This window comes from Mycteria americana, chromosome 6, assembly GCF_035582795.1.
Source record: "Mycteria americana isolate JAX WOST 10 ecotype Jacksonville Zoo and Gardens chromosome 6, USCA_MyAme_1.0, whole genome shotgun sequence".
Taxonomy (NCBI): Eukaryota; Metazoa; Chordata; class Aves; order Ciconiiformes; family Ciconiidae; genus Mycteria; species Mycteria americana.
Window position 1 is genome coordinate 29,753,184 of NC_134370.1, and position 13,192 is coordinate 29,766,375.

The following is a 13,192-nucleotide window of genomic DNA, read 5'->3' on the forward strand; positions in this document are numbered from 1 at the left end:
ATAATCCTCTTATTCCATATAAAAATAAAAAACCACAAGCTCTTAAAATGCTGAAGAGTGCAAGTAATTTGAAATACATGAGTAATGAGTTTGCAGGCCCATTGTTTATTTTGCTTTTACAGTTCCTCTTTTTCGACTCACTTCTGGCTAGTTAAATGCATTGGTCCTTGAGACCTTTGGAGGGTCACCCTTCATTAAAATAGTCTCTCTGCTAATAGTATTCTAGAAATGCTACACAGCTGCATTTCACATAACTTGTGTAAAACCTCCAGTTTGAACTGCTTCCAGGTATGGTTTTACTATCAAGGGCAACACATTTGCTTTACGGCCATGAAGCATCTCAGCACGTTCTTTTCTAGGGCATCTGTGACCAACTCTAAACCGCTGTAGGGTTAGGTAATGTTTAATTTGGCTTCTCTTCCCAGACAATTTGACTTGTTAAATATTTGTAAAAAGGTAAGATAGTGCTCTACCATCATGTCTTTTTGGCACAGATCTTCTACTTGGGGGAAAAAAAAAAAAGAAAAAGAAAAAAACCAAGAAGAGGATGATAGTAAGATAGTGATTGATATCAGTGTTTTTCCTTATTCCATTTTATTGATAATGACTCATCAATCAATGTAACAAGCTTCCAAATATTCTGTTAACTTTATTGCCATACTCAACAGCTTTGTGGGACTGAGTCGTAAGAAAATCAATTCCTCTGCAAATCTCTTTATAATTCCTATATTGCCCATCATTGTATTAAGTATCTTTTGACTACATTCTATGACATTTACTCAGAAGATACCTAATGGCAAAATCCTCTCAATCAGTATGACTCTCGTGCTTTCAAATGAGGCTAAAGATGGGAAAATCACCATGTAAAAATAACACTGTCCTTCTGTATTGCTGTAAGTATTTATTCGTATTGACTATAATGTCAATCCCAACCACTGGAATTGCAATGTGAATCTTTCTATTAACTGTAAGAGTCTTCATATTTGGCACCATCCCATGTTTTTGCTACTTTTACCCATAGCAGTTCTGCAAAGCTACCCCCCTTCTAGTACATATAACACTTAACAGCTGTCAGAGGGCATGGTTTTACTGCAGCCTTGAGAAAGCCCTGAAAATAACAAAGTGAATAAGATTTAACTGAGAAAAGAATTTTATGAATGATTGCTATTGATGCTGCTGATTCTCTAGACAGATATGACTGATAAATTGTCTTGACCTTAGACCTCTCATGACACATTCTCATCAGATCGTTTTACTTGCTCACCTTCTCCTGTCCTACCCTTATCTGCTTTTCTCCTCTACTCCCCTTCCCTCATTTTGCCTTTGTTTTATCCTTTTGGTTAAAACACATTAGCCTTTCTTCTTTTTTTTTCCTTTTACTTAGTCCTTTTCATCTCCCTACCTGTCTTTACTGATGTCCCATTTATGTTACAAACCACTGAGAATGGAGCCTACATGGATGAATGATATCTGTAGAAATGAGAAAACAAGTTTGAGCTAATAGCTTACAGACAAAACACTTCTAACTATCACAGTAGATAGGAGAAGGAAGAAAGTAGGTATGCTTAAGACCTGGTCATCCTCACTTCAGCTGCAGAAGAATCATGTTTTCACTGGAAGCAGTACAGGTTTAGACTCATTCACTCATACTGTTTCACTGCTGTGGTAACTTTTAGGTGACTTCTTTGGAGTGAGGAGGAAATCATATCAAGAACTCTAAAGAACTTCTACATGACTAGAATCAGTCATGGGAAAACCATTGCTTAAGCAGGTAATTTGTCTCTCTCACCACAACTTTCAAATGCAAAGGACAATGACTTGGTTTGTAGAGAGCACACACTTCACAGTAACTTAAAACTACAATTCCGTTATCATTAAAAGACCCACACATGCTTAACTTTAACAATATACAGAAATACTTCATACATATACAAATAACACACAGGAAAGGGTTTTCCTAAATACTTCTGGTTTGCTCTCTCAACTTTATCATCAGAGAAGACTTGATTTTACTAAAGTTAACTGTTTAAGAGGCTAACAGTTTAAGTTTCTTATCCTGCTATTTTATTCTCACTTTACAAAATCATGCAAGGAATTTACTCCTAATTTATGCCTGTGGAAATAAAACAGTTTTCCAGGTGTTTATGAAAACAACTTTAATACTAGTTTCATTTGTGCTATTTACTAGGAGTAGCTCATAGAATACAAATAATGTGCTTTCAAGAAGTTGCTGCAGTTCATCTTTTTTCCTATTGGAAATAAGCACCAAATTATGGAAGCCTCACAGGGATGTCTTTGAGGGCTTTTTGGTTTGTTGGTGAAAAGACCGATTTAGCCTGTACATTTGGTTTTGGGGAGGTGGATGTTTTGTTTTGGTTTTGAAGTTAACATAAGGAAGATTTGTTTAGCTGGGTTTATTTCTTTTGCATGAAGAATGACAAGCCTTGTCAGAGCAATAGAGCTTGAACATCAGGACCTCAACACAGAACTCCCACCTGCTTCAGAACTCTCACCTCTATCTATTATTACCTGAAAATGAGAGTGGCTCAAGGCCTCTCAGATGTGCAGGTGTAGAATTTCACTGGCCCATAAACATTCAGGGTAAAATAAATATTGTGGGGCAGGAAAAACAGTTGTGATTGTAGAAGGAAAGAAGGTAGTATGTATTCTGAGATGGGTGTTTATCACCCAGCATTTGTTCTTTCATAACACCATTCTCCTTCTCTGGAGTGTGGGACCTCCTGTAACCTCTGCATACTACCATAAGCAATTCAGCTCTTTCATTCTTGAGTTTTCTTATAACTTTTTGAGTGAATACCAATTCCAGTCACAGCAATTTCTTGGTGTGCGTGCTATGTAACTTACTCCACAGTTACTTCAGCTTTAGAGAGATCCTCTGCTGTGTCTCCCATCTTCCTTCCCTTCCACTCCCTAAGAAGTCTTTCCAGGTTCTTCCATCACTAACATCAAAGAAAATAATTAATTTTGCTCCTCTCCAATGTGCTTGTCCTCTTTGCATCTGTTTGACCTCGAATTCTCTATTCTGACACATCACTGAATCATAGAATGCTCAAGGCTGGATGGTCTCTACCCCAACCCTCTGCTCAAAGCACGACCAACTTGAACAGGTTGCTCATGCCTATGTCATGAAGTAACATGTGCCAGGGCCTTATACATGAAGTAGCAACTTTGAGTTGCCTCTTAGGAAATAATTAAAGCTACTTTGGGGGCTAAATTCTGCTTTCATTAAAGTCAGCTGTAGTCTTGGTACTAATTTCACTGGGAGCTGGGAGCATTATTTCCTCAGAACTGGGACACTAGGCGGAATTGCATACAACTTAATTTTCTGTTTATTCACTTAATAAAAGCCCTAGCTGTTTATGTCTCAACCCCTAGATCATTCCTCAAGGCTCTGTAAACTAAACACCTGTTTACACAGGCATTTTTAACACCTCATAGATAGACACCTCAGTTTCCTGCATAATAATGATAAATAAACACATCTCTGTTTTCTAATCAGTCTTCATAAATTAGCATATTGTGGTACCAGAAATGGTGGAAAAATAGCAAGATTAGTTAAAGTTTAAGGTTTCCCTTATACTGATTGGTTTTTATTGCTTCATTTAAACAGCATTTAACCATACTGGTATATAATTAGTTCTGCCTTTAGTCTTTGGCAGTTTTTCCTGTTTAAGTTATAAGCTCTACAGAGCAACGTACAAGCATTTGTTTGTGTTACGTCCTTATGTGGAGCCCTATTACAACAGAATCACAAATTCTCTGGGTCCTCCATAAATGATGAGGGGGTAGATGAGAAAGAATGGAGCCCTATTCCATCTCGCCTCACACAGCAAAAAGTTTTTTCAGTTTGCAAATGTAACAGTGTATAACTTACAGATTTAGCATTTTGCTCATAAGCTATTATGCTAAATTTAATAAATTAGCCCACTCATTGTTAAAGTTATGCCTTGGACAGGCATAGAAAAGCCTTCAATTAGAAATGGTCTCCCTTTAACCTTACAGAAAGCCAGCTATGTATTTTTCCTGGATGTTTTTTCCAGTTGCTACGGTCAGTTGTTTGGCTAGGGAAAGATTGTCATCTGACGTGTAACAAAGCACAGCCCTTAATTTCAATAGCGTGGTGTGTGACCACACATCAGATACACACACAGCCACAGTTCCTTTCTGGGGGGATAGTTAGGACTCCTTGCTGTTAATGACAGGTCTGATCACCTGTGCAGACTAAACCCCATTACAGCCATAGATCTAGATCTCAAAAACAATTTGGCTAGGGAACTTCAGCTGTCTTCCAGCAGCTTGGGATCTGTACAATCTTCTGATTTCACATCTTGTGATATTACTAGTGTATATATGTAAACCATTAGGATTTCCTCAGTACCTTAGGAAACAGACTGATGCATTTAAACAGCCATTACCCAAGAGTTTTTGCTGCAGTGTTTCATAGATGTTTACAGTACAGGTGGTCTTTGGACTTTGAAACAAATATTGACTCTAGCACATGAAGTCAGGTTTCAGGAACCTATCTGCAAGAAGAGTTGTGGAATTCGTAAATTCTGGCCTCCTGACAAGGAACATTAGGTTAAATTCAGACACTTTTGACTTTTTCTAGATATATTATGCCAGAAGAGACCTTTCTTTCATGCGGCATAGGACTGTAATTACTATTCTGAAACATTTAGTGACTAAAACCCTTCATATAAGTGTACTCTATAAGCATAGTGTATGTGAAACAATAACCAATATTTGCAGACGTACCTCTTACGCTCTCAATGAAAATACTTACATACTTGAATGGCTTGATACAGGCAAACACATCTACTTACACACTCAGTACTAATCTAGTAAATAATGCATAGCAGAATTTTACATTCACTTTGTATGACTGAAAATGACTGCACAATGCTGTGAGCTCCAGAATTCAGCTTCTATGGCTATCTGAAGAAAAAGATGCAATGTACATCCAGCAACTTTTTTAGTCATGATTCCTATCCATGGGTTATTCACAGCCTTTTCAGAAATGCTCCCACCATCATTGCTACAGAGCTCAACTACACTACTGGTGCTCTGAGGTCTGCAGGAAACTGCTAACTAAATAATGATTGGTCACATCTTTCAGAAATCCCCCAACCTGACCTTGTTGCCACAGCTGGTTCAGCCAGGGAAGGTTGCCATTCAAGTAGAAATTTCACATACTTCACCTGGCAAATATATTAGCGAACAGCAAACATCATTACATTTCATCTATGTCTGAAAGAATTCACTGCAACAAGTCATTTAGCAAGTTCAGATAAACCAGTCTGAAATAAACCACAGCCAAAAATATTCTTAGATATCTGTCTAAACAGGGGACATTAGATAATGGATGAAGTGTATGTGGCATCAACCAACACAAGTGTATAAATCACAGAATCACAGAATTGTATAGGTTGGAAAAGACCTTTAAGATCATCGAGTCCAACTGTAAACCTAACACTACCAAGACCACCACTATACCATGTCCCTAAGCACCTCATCCAAACGTCCTTTAAATACCGCCAGGGATGGCGACTCAACCACTTCCCTGGGCAGCCTCTTCCAATGCTTGATAACCCTTTCAGTGAAGAAAAATTTCCTAATATCCAGTCTAAACCTCCCCTGGTGCAACTTGAGGCCATTTCCTCTCGTCCTATCACTTGTTACCTGGGAGAAGAGACTGACCCCCACCTCTCTACAACCTCCTTTCAGGTAGTTGAAGAGAGCAATAAGGTCTCCCCTCAGCCTCCTTTTCTCCAGGCTAAACAACCCCGGTTCCCTCAGCCGCTCCTCATAAGACTTGTGCTCCAGACCCTTCACCAGCTTCGTTGCCCTTCTCTGGACAGGCTCCAGCACCTCAATGTCCCTCTTGTAGTGGGGGGCCCAAAGCTGAACACAGTATTCGAGGTGCGGCCTCACCAGTGCCGAGCACAGGGGCACGATCACTTCCCTAGTCCTGCTGGCCACGCTATTTTTGATACAAGCCAGGATGCCATTGGCCTTCTTGGCCACCTGGGCACACTGCTGGCTCATATTCAGGCGGCTGTCAACCAACACCCCCAGGTCCTTCTCCGCCAGGCAGCTTTCCAGCCACTCTTCCCCAAGCCTGTAGCGTTGCATGGGGTTGCTGTGGCCCAAGTGCAAATGGTACTAGACAAAAATGCATACAGTAACCAGAGCACACAAACATTTCTACTGATTCCCATTCATAGATGGAATATGGAATAGAAAATTTCCGTCTCACCAAAAGATCTTCAGGTTTATAGACGTAGTCGCAATCTCACAGTTTCATTATGATACTCTTTGTTTTTTTCAAGCCCTTTGCCCTGAAACAAACTAAAAGTCTCAGGATTTTTTCCAGATTTGTAAATAAATAAATTTGGGTTCTTAAGGCAAACATCTATTACTGTGTGCTACTGACATTGTAAGTAGCATACCAGAAATGCTGCCTTGCAATTTTTTGAATGAGTTTTGAAACTTTGTGTTCAGAGGAAACTCTGGGGAATGTCAGCAAAACCTCACAAGATGTGCAGTGCAGGATATCACACCCCCCCCCATCTTTGTTTTGGCTTTATTTTCTAAAATTTATTAAAATTATTAGGCTAAGAATTGATTCATAACCAACTAGAAAAGAATAATAAGGGTTAAGAGGACTCTGCAAACAATTTTCATATGCATAAATATATATATATTTGTCCACATACTTTTTCTACAGCATAAGGAATTTTTCCTATCACTTTCTCCATCTCTAAACAAGTATTTTGATATCCCAGGATGCTTGAAAGCACCTAATCGTGATGATACCTTGATATGAGATAGATGAGCTGAAGGTGCTTAGAATAATTAGGCTGTAAACTTTCAAGATAGTATCATGGAGCTTGGTACAATTATTGTTATAAACTTTCAGATATATAGGGCTAAGTGCACAACTGACTCATGTTATCTATGCCATTGTTTTTGCAACAGAATGCGTATCATGAGAGTGAAACGCAAGTAATATCCTTTTTAAAAGCAATTTTTTAAGTCACATGCAGGATTATAAAAGTTTAAAAAGAGAAAAAAGATAGTCTTTTAATGATCCTTCCAAAATTATTAGTAATAAAGACATATGCACCTAGTGGTTTCTTATTCCCCACATTCTTTGTGACTGATAGCCTACTCACTCTCTATTGGAAAATAGAGAAGAACCACCAGAGAGTGCTAAACCAACCCAGGCACTTCTGCTAGAAGTTGATGTGTAACAACTTTGTCTTTTCTGTGAGGGCAAATTTTTACCCAAATTTTACCCTAGTGCCAAATGGCACTAGGTCTAGCTAAGAACTAAAGTGGGACTTGTGAAGTGTAATAATCTCATTTTGACAGCAACAAGTCAAGAACACTTAGCAACAAGAACACTTTTAGCAAAGAGAAATGTCAGGACTAAGAATGTCACACCTTACCTGTTGTACTGAAACACGCAAAAACGACTAAAACTAACAAAAATCCCTCCTGAATATGATCTGGTGTGAGTGTTTGCAATGTGAATTAAGACTATAAAATTCAAAATTTGGTTCTTAAGGATTAAGAATGATAATTTTCTCATTTCTGCAATGCAGAGTATTCAAGTTATGCTTATCACAAAAATCACAGTACTCCAGGAAATGGACCAGCAACACTAGATCTTCTCAAGGAAGCAGACCCAGTTTTAGTTCTGTAAAGGGAAACTGAAGCCTGCAGCTCTACTAGGCAGGGAAGGAGAAGGGCAGAACTACCAACTATTCTCTTTACCATCCTAAGTCCTACCCTACATGGATACATAGCATATCCACGGGTTTAGCTCATTGCTAAACATGTGTAAGAACTGCTCTTAGGGTATATCTCTTTCTTCTTCCACTCCAATATTTTCTCATCCCTTGGTTCTTTTTCTTTTTCCTTCTTCCAGCTTTACCCACTAATGGATTTAAGGAGTGCCTTAATTTCCTAAATTCTTATCAATCATAGATTCCGTTTCCTAGGCAGAGGACTGTTTCCTGTTTCTGAGGTTGACAGCTTACAGGGTTCCTGCTACTGCTCCTTTCTTATGTCCACAATCCACATTGCTTGTAAACACCAGTGTTGCCTTTGACCTCTCAACAGTTAGCTAAGAAGTCAACCAGAAAACAGAGCAGACCTGCCATAACCAAAAACCTATCAACTGTTGCTATCAACTCTTAAAAGAAAAAGCATTTGACCTGTACATATGAGAAGGTATAGACAGCGAAGTGAAAGAAGATCACATTTTCTGCTTTTGAAAATTAGTATTGAAACTGGCACCCATCATAAACCAACTCCTCTTAAGACATCCTCTTTTCTGTGTCTTTAGAAATCTTGGCTAATGAGAAAACTAATGGTAAGTCTACACCGCAGTTTATTATTAACCACTTCCCAATTGCTACCAATGGCTTAGCATCCCAACAGCAACAGTCAGAGAACAAGGCATTTGGAGGTTTTGGGTGATCAGTTCTATTTTGTTACCTCTTCACCTCTGCAGTACCATAAAATATGTCATTGGGATTCTGTAAGTCTTTAGAAGCAAGGTCAGCAAAGTGATTGCAATGTGTAATTATTTTTAAGACACATACAGACATTCCCACGCAGCTGGCATGAATGTTTTGCCAGGACTCAAGTGGGAGTCCTGCCAGTAAGTTCAGTAAGCACAGACCTATCTCCTTAGAAACTAAAATATTCTCTACACGGACAGAAAACTAGAATACAAAATTCATTTCCAGATTTTGAATTCACAAATATTTGACCCTATTCAAAGCTGCAGGTTTCATTTTTACAGTGTTTACAACATTGAAATACTGTAAGCAATAAAATCTTATTTTACGTAATACTAGGAATTTACTTATCCTACCAAACAAAGCAAAATACAGAATAGTCAATGGATCTTTTTTTAAAGGTTAGATGGTCCTTTGATGTAAAGAAGTGTGAAAAAGAATATTGGGTGTATTGCTCCCAGCTGCATGACCTTACCACACATACAAGGGGCAATTTCCTTGTAGTCACAGAATAGTGAGACAGTTGTAGCTGCTGCAGAGACATTTGAAGAAACTGCAGCAAAAAAAAGGAAACCTGCCTTTACAGTACTCTATGTCAAGAGTCAGGCCAAGTATATAGAAATATATAGGTCTGGCTGTATTCTGATTTCTCATGCCAAGCAAGCTTGGGCAAATTCTAAGACAGATTCATACATCATGTAACTGTGCTGAGCTTCCAAGTGATAGTTTAAAAAAAAAGCTAGAAAAGTCACATAAGAAGGGTAAGGGGAATACGTGAGTTAACAGTGGCCTACATCGGAGCAGTGAAAACAAAACATTTATCCTAAAGATATTAAGAGATCAAGGTCTATAAAAACATGATCTATTGAGATAAAAGAATAGCTAGTGTTTCAGAGGGATGACTGATCGCAGTTCTTGCCGAGAAACCTGACTAAATAGTTTTAAAATACAAGCAAATACAATAACACTTAATGCACGCTCAAGTGAGAAACAAAATAGTGGTGCATTTTTTCTGTAGGCTCCACTTAGATAGATACATATGCCCACTGAAAAAATGTTGAAGAACAGCTGCCTCAGAACTTCACAGCAGCCCTAGCCCCAGAAATTTTCAGCTGTCAGTGCCTAAGGGTAACTTTTCAGTGCAGCTAGGTTTACAATGAAACAAACAACAGATCCTGTTTCCAGGGTTACAATTATCGGCTAAATAAATAGCATTTTTTAAACTTATCTACTAAACACATCAGTGGCAAAACCACAATTGCTTAAGATAATAATGAACCAAATACAGGTGTGTCTGCATGCAGCCAGTCATTTCTGGAAGAAAGTACATTCAGGAGGTGGAGTAGAAATGAAGCAGGATGATTGGAGAAGCGCAACACACTCCCAGGAATGTGACTTCAAACTGAGCAAAGGAGAGCTGCAGTGCCCCTTTGCTGCAATGGGAACGATTTATTCTCTGAATGTTTCCTCTCTCCCACCCTCCCTGCAACAATTAATCTCTTTTTCTTCTGCAGTATCTTTCCCTACATGTAGTTTGAGTCATTCAACTCTCTCATGTTTTAATATAAAGTATATTAAAAGTTTAATAAATAGCAGATGGCTTCTCAGAGGTAGAACTCATGCTCATGTTATTAGACAGCTCAATCCTCTTATAATTTCAACCACAGCTTTTTCAGCAACTTCAATGAGAACAAAATTGAGATCCTTGGAAGACTACTTCCTCAGTGCACAAAAAAATATTTTGCTTCAAATTTTTTTTTAAACAAAACAACAACAACAATCAGCTCCATTATAGAGCTGAAAATATGATTCAGTTCATTAAGAAAAACAGACTAACCAAGATACTGATCAAGTTCAGACATACTTCCTCCTCCTCCACCTGAAAAAGCTAATTTCTTTATCTGGAATCTGCTAGACTACATCTAAATTATAGAGAAACCACTGAGAAAATAATTTCTTTTGTCCAGAATACAATTTACTGAACTCAAACACTAATGGGTTCTTGCATCAAACTAAAATCATGTTTTTCACACTTACTTTCCCAAGATTATGGGAAAAAAAAATCCTTTATAATAGCAACTTCTGTTGAGATCCATGAATGACTACATGCAGAAAGGGGCAAAATCTCCTTGTAGAGTTTGTTAAAAGATTCCTAAACCTTCTAAATACTCCTTAGCGAGGGTAAGATTGTTCAGATAACTTCGGTATGATATTCATAAATATTAATGTTTTTTTCTACATCAAACCCAAGTTTCACATCATTGTTTAAAGTACACTGAAATTTTAAATTATGCCAGATGCAAAATGATGGGGAGTTTTGATTTTTAGTGAAGTATGTATTTCTGTGTCAGTAGAGACATCGATACAGCCTTTGTAATAAATAGCAACTCAGATAAGATTAACCTACAAGAAGCAAATGGCAACTTTCTCTACTTATTCCATTACCTGACTGTTTGCCTGTGGATTTACTTTCAGGTGATAATACAAACATGCATTAATACAAACAGGTATTAATAACAAAATGGTTTAACATAATCACTTTTTTTTTACCTCACCCTCAATTAACTCATGTCCATATAGTCAAAGGACTAACCTAAGGAAATGGTCATCTCAATTTTTTTCAAAAATGGTCATTGATTTTGGGTGCCCTACAACTAAAGATAAAATGGAAGCACTCACCATCTCCACACAGGCCCTAGTGAATGTAATTTCTCATGATGTATCATCTTCTAGGGTAACTTATTTCAAATAAAACATTGTATAAACAACAATTCTGACCTCTGATCGAAATTAAACACTGATTTTGGTTTATGATAATGATTCTACAAGGTGCAGCTTAACAGGGAAGACCCACAGCATTTAAGTTGGACATAGATCTGAGGGCTCTCAAATTCTGTGAATGAGTCTTCTGCTTCTTGAAAAGTTTGCTACACTGTGACAGCTTGATTAAATGACATGTTTCTCTACCTTGCCTTTCTTCCACTACTATTAGCCCAATAATACCTATATAAATGTTTATAATAGAATAGCTTCTTCCATCATATGAATTGAAACAAATACACAAGTATAAAGCACAAAGACTGTATGAGGGTTTATAATGGTAATGCCAGAAAACAAACAAAAGTAAAAAAAAAACATTAAACCAACTGTACTGGTAAGATATTTTTAAAAGTAGATCAGTCCTTATCAGCAAATAACATGATTAGACTCTCTTTTCTAGCTGTACTCAATAGACAACACTGTTCTTTATCTAACCTAAGTACAGGAAAAACTTCTGTGAAGTAAAGCAATTAATAGCTGACTTCAAATATGAGTAAACTGTATTAGCAAAGCTCAGAGGAATTCAATTTTACATTTAATCCAGACTAATTCATCCGACTCTCATTACCCTTAGCAAATTACCGTACAAAGCTTCTGCTTACAAAAAGATAAGTTAGCTCCCTTAGACTATGAAGGAAAATCATCCATCATAAGAAAGGGGACTACAGACTTAATAAAGCCTATTCTGTTAAAAGATAACATTAAAATGTGCTTGCTGCAATGTGTATATCTCCTAAGAGAAAAGGTTCCCACATTGCAGAGCTAAGTTTCCATCCTTGTGAGCAGACTGATAGTAAATCTGATTCATTTTGTCCTATTCTGGGCTTCATATCTGTTTTCATCCTTATGCTTCGGTACTGCTGGAATGAGAACAGCTGTGAATGGGCATGTTACTATCAGCACGTTCTTTAGAGGATCTGTACATGGGGTCTGATAGCAGTCTAAATAAGTCTGCTCCTATTCTGAAGAAAGGAAAAATGGCAATTTCATAAATCTTCTGTCAGTATTTAGCATTTTATTTTCAGCAACATTTCCACCATCTGCCTCTGAATTCCATCTTCTTCATTCCACAAAAATGTATTCAAAGGGAATGCAAGCTGTAGCTTAAATTAAATTAGGTAATTGCATTTTTTTTTCCAATATATGACTTTAGATTTTACGCAGAGGTTAAATTGTATTAACACTTCTGGAATCACATCACATGCAGTGAAAACAAAACGGTATCTTTCTCCTCTGTTCTCTTTCTTTTCCAGGCTCTAGCTTGCTATATTCCAAAGAAGGTTAAAGTTCAGGAGAAGGCAAAAATGATTTTAAGCTGCCTTAATTTTCCTCCAGGCCTAGACACCCAAGCAGAAGTCATCTTTGTTTTGAACTACATTTCCAAGTTACCCTCAGGCTGCTTTGCACCTTAAGGAAGCACTGAGACAAGAACTGTTTCTTGTGTTGGATATGGGGCCTGAGCCAGGTCCCATATCCAACATAAGAATTCCTATAAAGCTGTAGAAGGCGATCAATGCACTAGGTCTATGCATATCAAATCCTGAAAAAATGGGAATTCCTATAAATAACATTTGAACAACTTACGTCTTCTGTACATAATATAACAGCAAAGGAATAGGTGAATTGCCATCTACCATTTTATTTTGACCCTTGCTAAGCAATTTTCTGATAAAAGTTTCTGTCCAAAAATTCAATTTTTATCTAGAAAGAGAATGGGGAATATGAACTGCAGGATCACAAAGAAAAAGTCACAGTTAAAAATAAGCTGAAACAAAATGACAAACAAAAGTTGTAGTTTTCATGGGTTGTAACTGACAGAG